The following is a 12,626-nucleotide window of genomic DNA, read 5'->3' as shown; positions in this document are numbered from 1 at the left end:
TCAAAGACATCCTTATATTCTATCCGGACGACATCTAAGACAAAAAAATGCTCAGGTCAGATATATACCGATCTGAATCTCGATACCTTCTTTATCCGGGATGAATGTTATAGTACCTCTATTTCACTCCGGTCATTTACTGAGGTGAGCTATTATTGTGATGGACTTAACCGTTCTGCAAATGCCCATGGTGGTTTCCTCAATCAGGCCATAGCTGGCCACAATCTCATATCCAGCTCATATGCATAGTTGTACACCAGCTCACTTACAAGTGGCTCTCTAACCACTTAACAAACTCTTCTAACGGCTTAACAAACTCTGGAACGGCCTTCTCAATCCCTCTATAAATAGAGGGTCAGGGATCCTCTATCGATAAGTTCAATTCTCTGAAACTAAGAAAAACTCTACCAGTAGAAAATTAAACCAGACTCTTGGCTCCAACCCAGTTCTCTCCTAGTTGAATCTAATTTCTCTTGCTCTTCCACTTTTTTTCATCCTTGTTCTCAAGGCTCAAACTAACTTAAGCATCGGAGGGTCAAAGAATCGGAGGATCTTCATCCGATTTCTTGACTAATTTTACAGATTGAAGGAGTTCTCGCCATATCGAAAGGATTGCTCCAGCCCAATCTCACTCAAGTCAATTCTTTCTACTCCAAATTTCAAGTCCTGCAGCAACAGATTGGCACTAGAAGAAGGAAGTCTCCCTGATTTTTTTTGTAGAAAAGATGGTCAAAACATGAGCTCAGCATCCCTCTCCCTCCGCTCCAGAAAGAGTACTAGAGGCACCACCTCAATAGCCAATTATTGTTGATCCTCAGCAATTCAACTTCTTTATTCAGTAAGTCCAAGTCCTGACAGCAGCTATTCAACATCTTCAAAAGAAGGAGAAGCAACCGTCTAAAGAAGCTCCTCCCACAAATGCTTTATCTCAGTACAGCCCTCAACCAGACCATCAAAATAAATACTACATTGATAAGGTTGACAGCGAATTTGCACCCAATTCTCTGAAAGTTCAAAGATGGGGTGATCTGGAGCACAAAGTCTTGGACCTTAAGAGGCATCTGATGGAGCTCCAGGTAGGGGGCAATTCCAGAATAAAGATAGTTTCAATCTTCGATCTTTTTTTTCTTATGAAATCTTGAGTGAACCAGTTTCAAACTGGTTCAAGATGCCTGCCATCGAGTATTTTGATGGCTCTACTGATCCAATGGATTATATCGAGGGTTATAAGGCCCTCATGGCTTTACAAGGGACTTCTGATGTCCTATTGTGTGTTGCTTTTCCTATAACCCTGAAGAAAACAGCGAGAGTTTGATTTTCTGGAGTCCCACAAGAGTCCATCTCTTCTTTTGAGTAGCTTGAAAGATTGTTCGTCACTTACTTTGGCACTAACAGACCTCATTTGAGGTATATGGATAGTCTTTTCTCTGTCAAATAGTAGAAAGGAGAAGATCTTCGGAAGTATATAGTTCGTTTCAATACAGCCATCCTGGAAGTGAAAAATTTTAATGAATCAGTTGCAATGTCTACTTTGAAAAAGAAATTTCAGAGCAGTCATCTGATTTTTTCTTTGAATAAGAATTTTTCGGATACCTATGATGAGATGCTCGATCGGATATGTAAATATGCCCAGGCTGAGGAGGAGGAAGCTATCTTAAGGCAGGCGAAGAAGGATAAAATTGAGAAGAAACGACCAAGGGAGAATGATGAGCGAACTAAAAATTCGAATCGATCCCGAAAAAATCTAAGATCAAGAAGCCCACCTTGGCATTTCAATTCTTATGCCCCTCTGTCCGCTCTCCGAGCTCAAATTTGATGAAAATTGAAGGAAAGAGATATCTCTGAAGGCTTGATCCTTTGAGGGCTCCTTTAGAGAAGAAAGATAAGTGAAAGTATTGTTGCTTCCATAGAGATCATGGCCACAACATCGAAGAATGCAGACAACTGCAAGATGAGATAGAACCCTGGTGCATCAGAGTTACCTCGATAAATATGACAGACTGGTCAAAATCGGAGAATACAAGCCTCCAACAGAAGGAACTTCTGATGATCATAACCAACTAACTGCTAGTGTTATCAATATGATATCCAACATCCTACATGGTACTGATGACCCATCCCCCAAGAGATAGAGAGTTGAAGATGTTATTTTTTTTTCTAAAAATGATATAAAGAGGATCTAAACCCCTTATAATGATGCTGTCGTCATCTCTATGACGATAGTAAAATATGATATAAAAAGAGTTCATATTGATAATGGAAGCTCTGTCGATATATTATTCTATAATACTTTCTCAAAAATGAATATGATCGGACAGCTTAAGCGGATCAGTACTCTCCTCATCGAGTTCTCAAAAAATTCGATGGCAGTCGAATGAGAAATTACTCTACCAGTTATAGCAGGACAGGAACCAAGGCAGTCAACAATGTAGCTTACTTTTCTGATGGTCAGAGTCCCATCTGCTTATAATGCTATTTTTGGTCGATCTAGTCTCAATGCTCTCAGGGCCATTATCTCTACTTATCATTTGTTGGTGCATTTTTCAACTAAGAAGTTGGTGAAATACGTGATGACCAGATAGTAGCTCGACAGTATTTTATGATTTATGCTAAAATAAGCCAACTGATGGAAACTATGCCAGTTGATATACCCAACGCATTAGATGAGGTCAGAAAAATCCAAGGTGAACTGACAAAAAAGTTTGAAGCCATTCATTTGGGAGATGATCTAGAAAAAATGATCCAGATCTATGTGAATCTTAAATCTGGCTTAAGAGAGAGACTGATTAAATTTCTGTGAAAAAATGCTGACGTCTTTGCTTGGTCGGTTTCTGATATGCCTGGCATCCCCACCGATATGATTATCCATAAACTAAATGTGGATCCAAATTTCAAGTCGGTTCAGCAGAAGAAGAAAAATTTTGCCCCGAAAAAGCAAAAAGCCATTGATGAGGAAGTTGCCAAGCTTTTAAAAGCAAGATTTATCAGGAAAGCTTATTATCCGAAATGGATAGCCAATATTGTTATGGTCAAAAAGGCTAATAACAAATGAAGGATATGCATTGACTACAAAGATCACAATAAAATTTATTCGAAGGATACTTTTTCTCTATCAAGAATTGATTAGCTTATAGATGCTATTCTGGGCATAAGCTCCTCAGCTTTATGGATATTTTTTTCGGCTATAATCAAATCCAAATGACTTTAGAAGATGAAGAAAATACTGTCTTTGTCACTGAAAGAGATTTGTATTGTTACAAAATAATACTTTTTGATCTTAAAAATATAGGTGCTACATTTTAATGCCTCATCAATAAAGTTTTCAAATAATAAACTGATCAGAATATGGAGGTCTAAATGGACGGCATAATAATAAAGAGCACTGAAGAGAATTGACATGTTACTGATCTGAAAGAAGTATTTGGAGAACTTAGAAAGCACCAGATGAAACTCAATCCTAACAAATGTACTTTTAGAGTTGGCTTAGATAAGTTCCTTGGCTTTCTCATTAATCAAAGAAGAATAGAAGTTAGTCCTAAAAAGATTAGAGCTTTATTGGAAATGAAATGCCCAACCACTATTAAGGAAATCCAGCAGCTCACTGGATGGATGGCAGCCCTCAGTTAATTTATTTTTAGGTCAGTTGAAAGATACCCTCCATTCTTTAAAATATTGAGAAATATCAAAAATTTTAATTGGATAGAAGAATGTCAGACTGCTTTCGAAGATCTTAAAAAGTATCTTAGCTCTCCACCTCTTCTCTCTAAGCCTGTCGAAGGTAAAAAACTGTGCATGTATATTTCTCTCTCACCTTTTGCAGTCAGTTCGGTTCTTATTCGATAAGAAATAAAAATTCAAAGGTCTATTTACTACACCAGCAAGCTGTTGTGAGATGCAAAGACTTGGTATAAGAAAGTCGAAAAAATGATATATGCTCTGATCGTGGCAGTCTGGAGATTCAAACTTTACTTTCAAGCTCATATTATGACAGTATTGGCAGATCAGCTACTCCAATCGATATTACAAAGAGTTGATACTTTAGATTGAATCGCAAAATAGATCATTGAACTCAATAAATTTGACATCCACTACCGACCTTGAACTACAGTTAAAGGTTAGGTATTAGCTAATTTTGTTGCAGAATGTACTATCCCAGATGATGGGTTAATCCCAGCAAGTCCTAAAAGTGACGATTCATTCTGGATTCTATATATAGATGGAGCCTCAAATTCTCAAAAAAATGGTGCTGGTTTGATTCTGGCTAGTCCTAAAGGGTTCATAATTGAGCAAGTCCTAAAGTTTAATTTTAATACTTTCAATAATGATACTGAATATGAAGCCTTAACAGTGGATCTCAAAATGAAAAAAGAGCTCAGAGTCAAAAAATTAAAGGTTTTTACAAACTCGCAACTTATCGTCGATCAAGTCTGAGGTTAATTTGAAGCCAAGGATCCCACAATGGTCCGTAATCTACAGAATGTTAAAAGGCTATCTAAAAATTTTGAAGAGCTTGAAGTGCTCCAAATTTCTAGATCAAAAAATATCCGGATTGATGCTCTATCGCATCTCACCACTTCGAATTTTTTCAAATTGAATCAAAAGGTACTGATTGAATAGTTAAATAGGCCCAGCATTGAGGTGCTCTCTATATTTCAGGTCGGTTATGAATCAAGGCCAGTAGCATTAAAAGACAAGCTCCATGGTATGTTCTCCAAGAAGGCCACTTATATAAAAAATCTTATTCTCTGACTTTACTTCGATGGTTGACATCATATGAAACTGACTACGTACTTCGAGAAGTACATGAGGGGATATGTGAAAATTATTTGGGAGGCAGGTTGTTTGCATATAAAGTAATCTGGTAAGGTTACTACTGACCAACTATTCAAAAAGATACGACTGATCTTGTCAACAAGTATGATCGATGTCAAAGGTATGCTAATATCCAATATCAACCTACTGTTGAGCTTATTTCTATTACTATCCTTTGGCCGTTTGCAATTTGAGGAATGGATATACTGGGGCCTTACCCAATGGCAGCAGGCTAAAAAAATTTTTTGATAATGGCTTTCGATTATTTCACAAAATGAGTAGAGGTGAAACTTTTAGCCCAAATCATAAAGAAAAAGATGCAAGATTTTATCTGAAAGTCCATAATCTATCGGTTTGGTTTGCCTCGGATCATCATCACTGATAATGGTCGGTAGTTTGACAATCTCAAGTTTGAAAAATTTTGCTTTAAGTTTCATATTGATCACCGATTCATTTCTATTGGACATCCACAATCGAATAGTGAGGCTGAAGTAACCAATAGAACTATCCTTCATGGTTTGAAGATAAGGCTCACTGATGCAAAAAGCTTGTGGGCTAAAAAGCTGCAGAGTGTACTGTGGGCATACCGAACCACACATCGGATTTCGATAAAAAAACTCCTTTTAGGCTCACTTATGGGACTGAAGCTGTGATCCCAGTAGAGATTGGCTTGTTATCTGATAGAGCCAAAAATTTTCATAAGGCAACCAATTCTGATCGATTGAAAACTTGATGAAGGAAACAAGTCCATATCAGAATGGTGACCTATAAACAGAGGATCGCTAAGTATTACAATGTCTGGGTGAAGCCGAAGTCATTTTAGAAAGGTGACCTCGTCTTGAGATGAGCTGAAATTTCAAAGCCTATTGAGCAGAGTAAATTGGCTCCCAATTGTGAAGGACCTTATCGAGTTGCTGATGCAGTTCGTCTAGGGATTTATAGAATTGAGAATTTAGATGGGTCAGTTATTCTCTGTATTTGAAATTTTAAAAATCTCAAAAAATATTGTTAATGAAAATGCTCTAACGAGCTCTTTCTTGAATGTGTCCTCCTATTTATTGAGATTCGGTCCTTAAACCAGTATAGCCCTGAAGAGCACACATATATCATTCTGGATTCCAGTCTGGTAGAACCCCGAAGGGCACACATAAATCCAAATTTCAATCTGATAAAGCTCCGTAGGACATAATATATCAATCCGGATTTCAGTCTGGTAGAACCCCGAAGGGCATAAATATCAATCCGGATCTCGATCCGATAAAGCCCCATAGGGCACAGTATATCGATTCGGGTTCTAATCCGATAAAGTCTCGAAGGATATAAATATCAATCCAGATTTCATTCCAATAAAGCCCCATAGGGCACAATATGTCAATCCAAATACCAGTCTGGTAAAATCCCGAAGAGCATAAATATCAATCCAAATTTCGGTCCGGTAAAACCTCGTAGGGCATAATATATCAATCTAGGTTCCAGTCTGGTAAAGCTCCAAAGGGCATAAATATCAATATGAATTCCAGTTCGATAAAATTTCGAAGGACATAAATATCAATCCAGATTTCAGTCCAATAAAATTCCGAAGGGTATAAATATCAATTCGAATTTCAGTCCGATAAAGCACCGAAGGGTATGAATATCAATCTGAATTTCAATCCAGTAAAGCCCTGAAGGGCATGAATATCAATCCTGATTCCAGTCCGATAAAGCTCCATAGGCATGAATATCAATCCGGATTTCAGTCCAATAAAGCTCCGAAAGATATGAATATCAATTTGGATTTCAGTCCGATAAAGCTCCGAAGGGCACAGATATCAGTCCGGACTCCAGTTTGGTAAAGCCTCGAAAGACATGAACACCCCCAAAGGGGATACATATCTAGATTTCAGTCCGAAAAAGTCCCAAAGGACTTGATCCCTCCATTGACTGATAATTTATGCCGGACACGAGACTGAAGGGATCTTACATCGATTTCGAACTGACATGATGTTATATTGATCTCTAGAGCGAGATTATCTTTGGGTTCTTTTGAAAGTATTGATTTTCAGATCGAATTTTAAAACTTGATCCATCTGCGGTCATGTAAATAAAGATATGTCCAATCTTTCATTTTAATTAACTGACAATGGGTGAATTTAAGGTTACTAGTCTTCGATTCTGTTGAATTAGTTATCGAATTTCGGTTCCGTTGATGTACAAAGATACGTGTGATTATTTTACCCTGACAAGCAATGAAATTTACTAGGCTACATGACTCAAGTATGTTTGAGAAAATATTCTTTGCATTGATATTTAAAGAAATTACAAAAACAAAAACCCACATCAGGTTTACATGTTTCAAAAAAAAAAAAAAAAAAAAATAAGATCTGTATCAGGTCGGTACATCCCGAGAAGAAAAGAAAATTTCTATTGAATGACCACCGATGCATCGGAGCTCTCCTTAGTTGGTTCCTTTTTGGCTTGCTCTAGCTTCTTAGTGTCGATGATAATAGGCTCCATGGCTGGGGTGGACTACGGCTTCTTGCCGGCCTCGAAGACTTCAATCTCCGCTGGGGGTACCACGGATATGGGCTCCGCAGCGATGGCTTCAGTCATGTTCACCTTGGTAGGAGACCGACAAGACTATTTCGTTGGCTTCTCTGCTGCTTTGGGGGGTGATTCAAGATCCCCCTTCACTCCCATCTTGATGGCCACCTTTGGAGTGACCTTGAAGATGTCCACCTCGAGGTACAGCTTCTTGATCAGGTTCTGGTACTGGCTGAAGGCGTAGTCATACGCATCCTCAGAGCTCTTGGACGCTTCATCCTTGAACTTCTCGAAAGCCTTGCACAGTTCCACCACCTTGGCCGCCTTGTCATGCTCTTTCTTGATTTGCCACTTCAAGGCCTCTATGGCCTTCTCATGAGCTTCGTTGGTCTTTTCTGCCTCTTCAAGCTTTGGCTCCAGTTCTTTATTCTTCTTGATGATGGTGTGCAGATCAAAAATCTTCTTCTCCTGCTCGTTTACTTTTCACTGAAGGTCCAGCAGGTTCTGATTCTTTTCCTTTAGTGCTTTCAGCTTTTCTTTAAGTTGGTATTTGAGCCCGATGATGAGTTTGGACTTCTTTTTCTTTTCCTCCTGGAGAATGATTAGATTGACGTCCATGGCCTCTTTATTCTTTAGTAGGTAGACCATATTCTCATACATGACTTTGAAGTCAAGAGCGACCTGCAAGACAAAGATTCAGATCGATCATTCATCGAAGTGAAAAAGAAAAAAGAAAGAAGAATGAGAGAAATGCTCACATGCATGAGTTGATCGAAATCGTGATTGGCGATCTCCTCTGGCTTATTCTTCCAATGTGCCTCCAGATCGATGGTCAGTATTATAGATTCAAGAAGATCTCTGCCTAGTTGGGGTCGCTCCAGGAGTATATTTTGGTTGCAATGTCCCCCTCAGTCGAGCTTGACGGAGCCTCGAAGATTGTGGTCAATTTATGCCTGAGCTCCTTGGAAGGCATTGTAGACTGGACGTTATTGTTCTTAATCCTTACCACAGTAGGTTGGTGAGGTGGTTCCAATGGCAATGCCTGAGGAGAATTCTGCAGTCCTTGGGAGGCTTCGCTTCTCTCCGAGGTGGTCGGGGAGGGGGTCATCGACGAAGATCGAGATGGCACCGGGGCAATAAGAGGTTCCACACCTTTAACTCTTTTTACCATCGGGACTGTGACGGATGGTTTCAATTGATCCTTCATCTTCCTATCCTCCATTTTTGTCGGATTGAACCTCATCTCAAACATGTATTTCAGAACAATGAAGACATAAAAAAAAGGAGAGGAAGAAGCTAGAAAGTAAAATACTTTGATCTTACTCCGACGAGAGTACAGACTGATACCGACGTCATACAACATCTGATCTTTATCAAAGAAGAAAACTTAGGTGTTCTGGTGGTGATTAGGGTTGAATGAGCCACCTCATCTCTGGAGAGAATTTCATCATTGAATTATGTTTGGTGTCTAGACACCTCTAGGAAGTTCTAAAATCCCATGGAATGGGAGCTCGGATGAAGAAAAAATAATTTTTTCAGTCGGATCGAAGAAGGAAGGCTAGGTCCAAATTTATAGCTCTTCCGAGATGAGAAGTACCACCAACCTTTCTCATTCGGATGCCTTTTCAAAAAGACCAAAGATCTAAACAAGGAGATTCTAATATCAATGTGGAGGAAGTTACACATGATGATGAACACTATGATTATTCTAATAGCATTCGGAGTTACATGAGTAGGTGGACCCTATAGAAATCAAAAATATTATAGAAAAAGGGGTGCAAGAAAAATCGTAAGACAGATCGAAGGGATTCATCATAGAAGGCTATGCAGCCTTCAGGAGATTTAGAGATTTGACCTTCCAGATCCGATACTATCATTTCATATTCATCGGATATGTCGTACTTGTGCCTAAGAGCTATGAAGTTCTCCTTGGTCAAGACAGATCCCTCTGTTTCTGGACCAAGGTAGTCCGTGAGACCATGCATAGGAGATTCTGCACTATAATCCGAACTTCTCTCACCTAACAAGCTTGTTTTAGGATCCTCCTGGAGTGGATTTCTTACCTCTATGGCCAGTAGGGGCTCGGTCGACCTAACCTATGGTTCATCTACGATCTCCTTCCCCTTTCTATTTCTATTGGACATGTTTTTTGGAGGAAAAGTATGAAGGAAAAACAAAAAGACTCGAAGAGAAAGAGCAGCTACCCTATGGTTGAAAGAGAATAAGACTGAAAAAGAGCAAATGAGGGAGGACTGGTATCTAAAAGAGAAATAGATGAAATCCTCCCAGAAAGATGAACAGTGGATTCCTCTCCTCCCGCTCCGGTGAGGCTTCTCATTGTCTTTGGCTATTGTTCGACATTGAAAAGCTTCTGAAAATATTTCGGCAGCACCTTCGCACAGTAACAGGAGAAATGAACAGTGATCGGAGGGCAAAAGCCTTTTATAGGTAAACCGACGGCTAAGATTATAGGTCTCCTTGCCGACTTGTGACACCTAATGCCAATTCAACATCCGATCGAATGGCGGTTAGGCACACCTCCTCTCAAATTCTGCCACGTCAGATCGATCTATGCCCAAGCTGGTAAGCCAACCAGATGTTGACAGTTGTCACATTCTTATTTGATATTTTCAAAGCATCCGTCCCAGCAATGATGAGGGAAGATCCAGTGGATCATTTTCTGAAAGGTCGAGTCCTTTCTTTTTCAACCAAACAATTAATTTTAATGCTCTCAAGGCATAGTGCATTTATTTCAGGTGGCGGCAACATCAGTCCGAAAAATTTTGAGGTAAAACACAGAGATAAGATCTCCTGATCGGTGAAAAATCGAGCCAAAAATCAAATGTGAAGGTAAGATCTCCTGATCGATGAAAATCGGATCGAAAATTCAAGCATGGAGATAAGATCTCCTAATCGATGAAAAATCGAGGCAAAAATCAAATATGAAGATAAGCTCTCCTGTTCGATGAAAATCGGACCGAAGATTCAAGCACGGAGATAAGATCTTCTGATCGATGAAAAATTGAGTCAAAAATCAAATGCAGAGATAAGATCTCCTGACCAATGAAATCGAATCAAAAATTCATGAGTGGAGATAAGATTTTCTAGTCAGTAAATGATCGAACCAAGAGGCAAGCACAGAAATGAGATCTCTTGGATGGTAGATTACTGGGCCAGAAAAGGCTAATTCAAAAATAAGATATCTCGATTGGTAAAATCCATTTTTTATGGAAAACACTTTCTAAGTTGGTGAAAATCTTACTTTATGAAGATACTTTTACTTCCTAATCCGATCAGAAAATTATCACCTCGGACTTAGAAAGTGGGGGGCAAAGTGTTGGTTCATTAAACCAGCCTCGAGATACGTAGCATCATCATATGAGATCAAAGAGATATCAATCTTAAAGCACTGGATCCCAGCATACCAGTTTATCTGTTGGCAGAAGATTTAGCTTGGTATTCTACCAATCTGAATCAAAGACATCCTTATATTCTATCCGGACGACATCTAAGTTGACAAAGAAATGCTCAAGTCGGATATATATCAATCTGAACCTTGATACCTTCTTTATCAGGGATGAATATTATAGCACCTCTATTTCACCCCGATTATCTACCGAAGTGAGCTATTATTGTGATGGACTTAACCGTTCTGCAAACGCCCATGATAGTTTCCTCAATCAGGCCACAGCTGACACGATCTCATATCCAGCTCATATGTATAGCTGTATACCAGCTCACTTACAAGTAGCTCTCTAACCACCTAATAAACCCCTCTAATGGTCTAACAAATTCTGGAACGGCCTCCTCAAGCTCTCTATAAATAGAGGGTTAGGGATCCTCCATCGGTAAGTTTAATTATCTGAAATTAGGAGAAACTCTATCAGTAGAAAATTAAGCCAGACTTTTGGCTCCTATCCAGTTCTTCCCTAGTTCAATCCAATTTTTCTTGCTCTTCCACTCTTTTCTACCCCTGTTCTCAAGATTCGAACTGACTTAAACATCGGAGAGTCAAGAATCGGAGGATCTCTACTTGATTTTTTGACTGATTTTGCAGATTAAAGAAGTTCTCGCCAGATCACAAGGATTGCTCCAACCCAATCTCACTCAAGTCGATTCCCTTCACTCCAAATTTCGAACCCTGCAGCAATAATTTTTTTTTTTTAAACATATGCATTTGAGTGCATCTCTTTATTAGCATATATCTCTATATAATAAAGACAACCTTTGAACCCAGTCTCACCCGGCCAATTCTAAAACCTAAAGCCGTTATTTCAATTGTCAATAAACTGAAATAAAACTTGGTTCAATATTTTTGCTGCATTCCTTTTTCTTATGACTTCCCTTAAAAAAACAAAACCCGTTCCACCTAGTCTGTTTCCAAAGCACTTTTGCAAAATAAAACGTTGTTTTTCTTAATGAACCAGGAACCACCATCCAAAAATGTTCAAAAATATCCCCACCGGCACATGCAAGACTTGTATGTATCTACACACACACACATACATATACAAACATATAGAACGCACACCCAATCATAACAGCCAATAGACGTTACTTTAAATCGCCTAAAACGTTAACCAGCAAGAAAACCTATATGGTGCCAGTTCTCAAGAAAGCTATAAGAGAGAGATAGAGAGAGAGAGAGCGCTACTTCGTTGCTTGTGTAACGTTTTTGTTTATCTTCTGTGCTACACTACAATTTCGCGAGTGCAGTTCTTTGCCATATAACGATTTCAAGATCAATCAATGAGCAATGCAAGCATACATAGAGACGTCAAATGAATGAACCAAGCAGTTCGAGCTCAGCTTGAGAAAAACTTGAATCCATCTTGAATTATGCTTGCTGAGGTAAATCCTCGACCCTTACCCAACTATCCTTCTTCCTCGCCTCCCGACCGACCAAGTGCACCGCACCAACCAGATTGCTATGGTCCGACCCGATTTGGATCAGCGGGCCTTGTCCCAATTGGTTTTCTACCGGCCAATATCGACGATATTTCATCGACTAAAGGCGACGGGCTTAGCCAAATCGGTACCAAAAAGACTTGGATCGACATACAGTCTACATACGACCTTCGGCTAACTGATGGCATTAGGCGCATAGCCGACTACTTTCTCGATGTCTTACCGACTACTCGGTCAAGTTGCACTACTCCGCGGAGTCATTCATCTGACTTCCGGACCTTCGGGTACGGACGTCAGTCGAGTAGCCAAATGCTGAACGTAGCCGCCATGCTATTCCATCAGATCACATCAAGTAATGTCACTCAGAAATCATACCCTGGGCT

The sequence above is a fragment of the Elaeis guineensis genome, chromosome 1 (genome assembly GCF_000442705.2).
Source record: "Elaeis guineensis isolate ETL-2024a chromosome 1, EG11, whole genome shotgun sequence".
NCBI classification, from domain to species: domain Eukaryota; kingdom Viridiplantae; phylum Streptophyta; class Magnoliopsida; order Arecales; family Arecaceae; genus Elaeis; species Elaeis guineensis.
The sequence above is the reverse complement of the archived record's forward strand: the minus strand, read 5'-3'. Positions refer to the sequence as shown.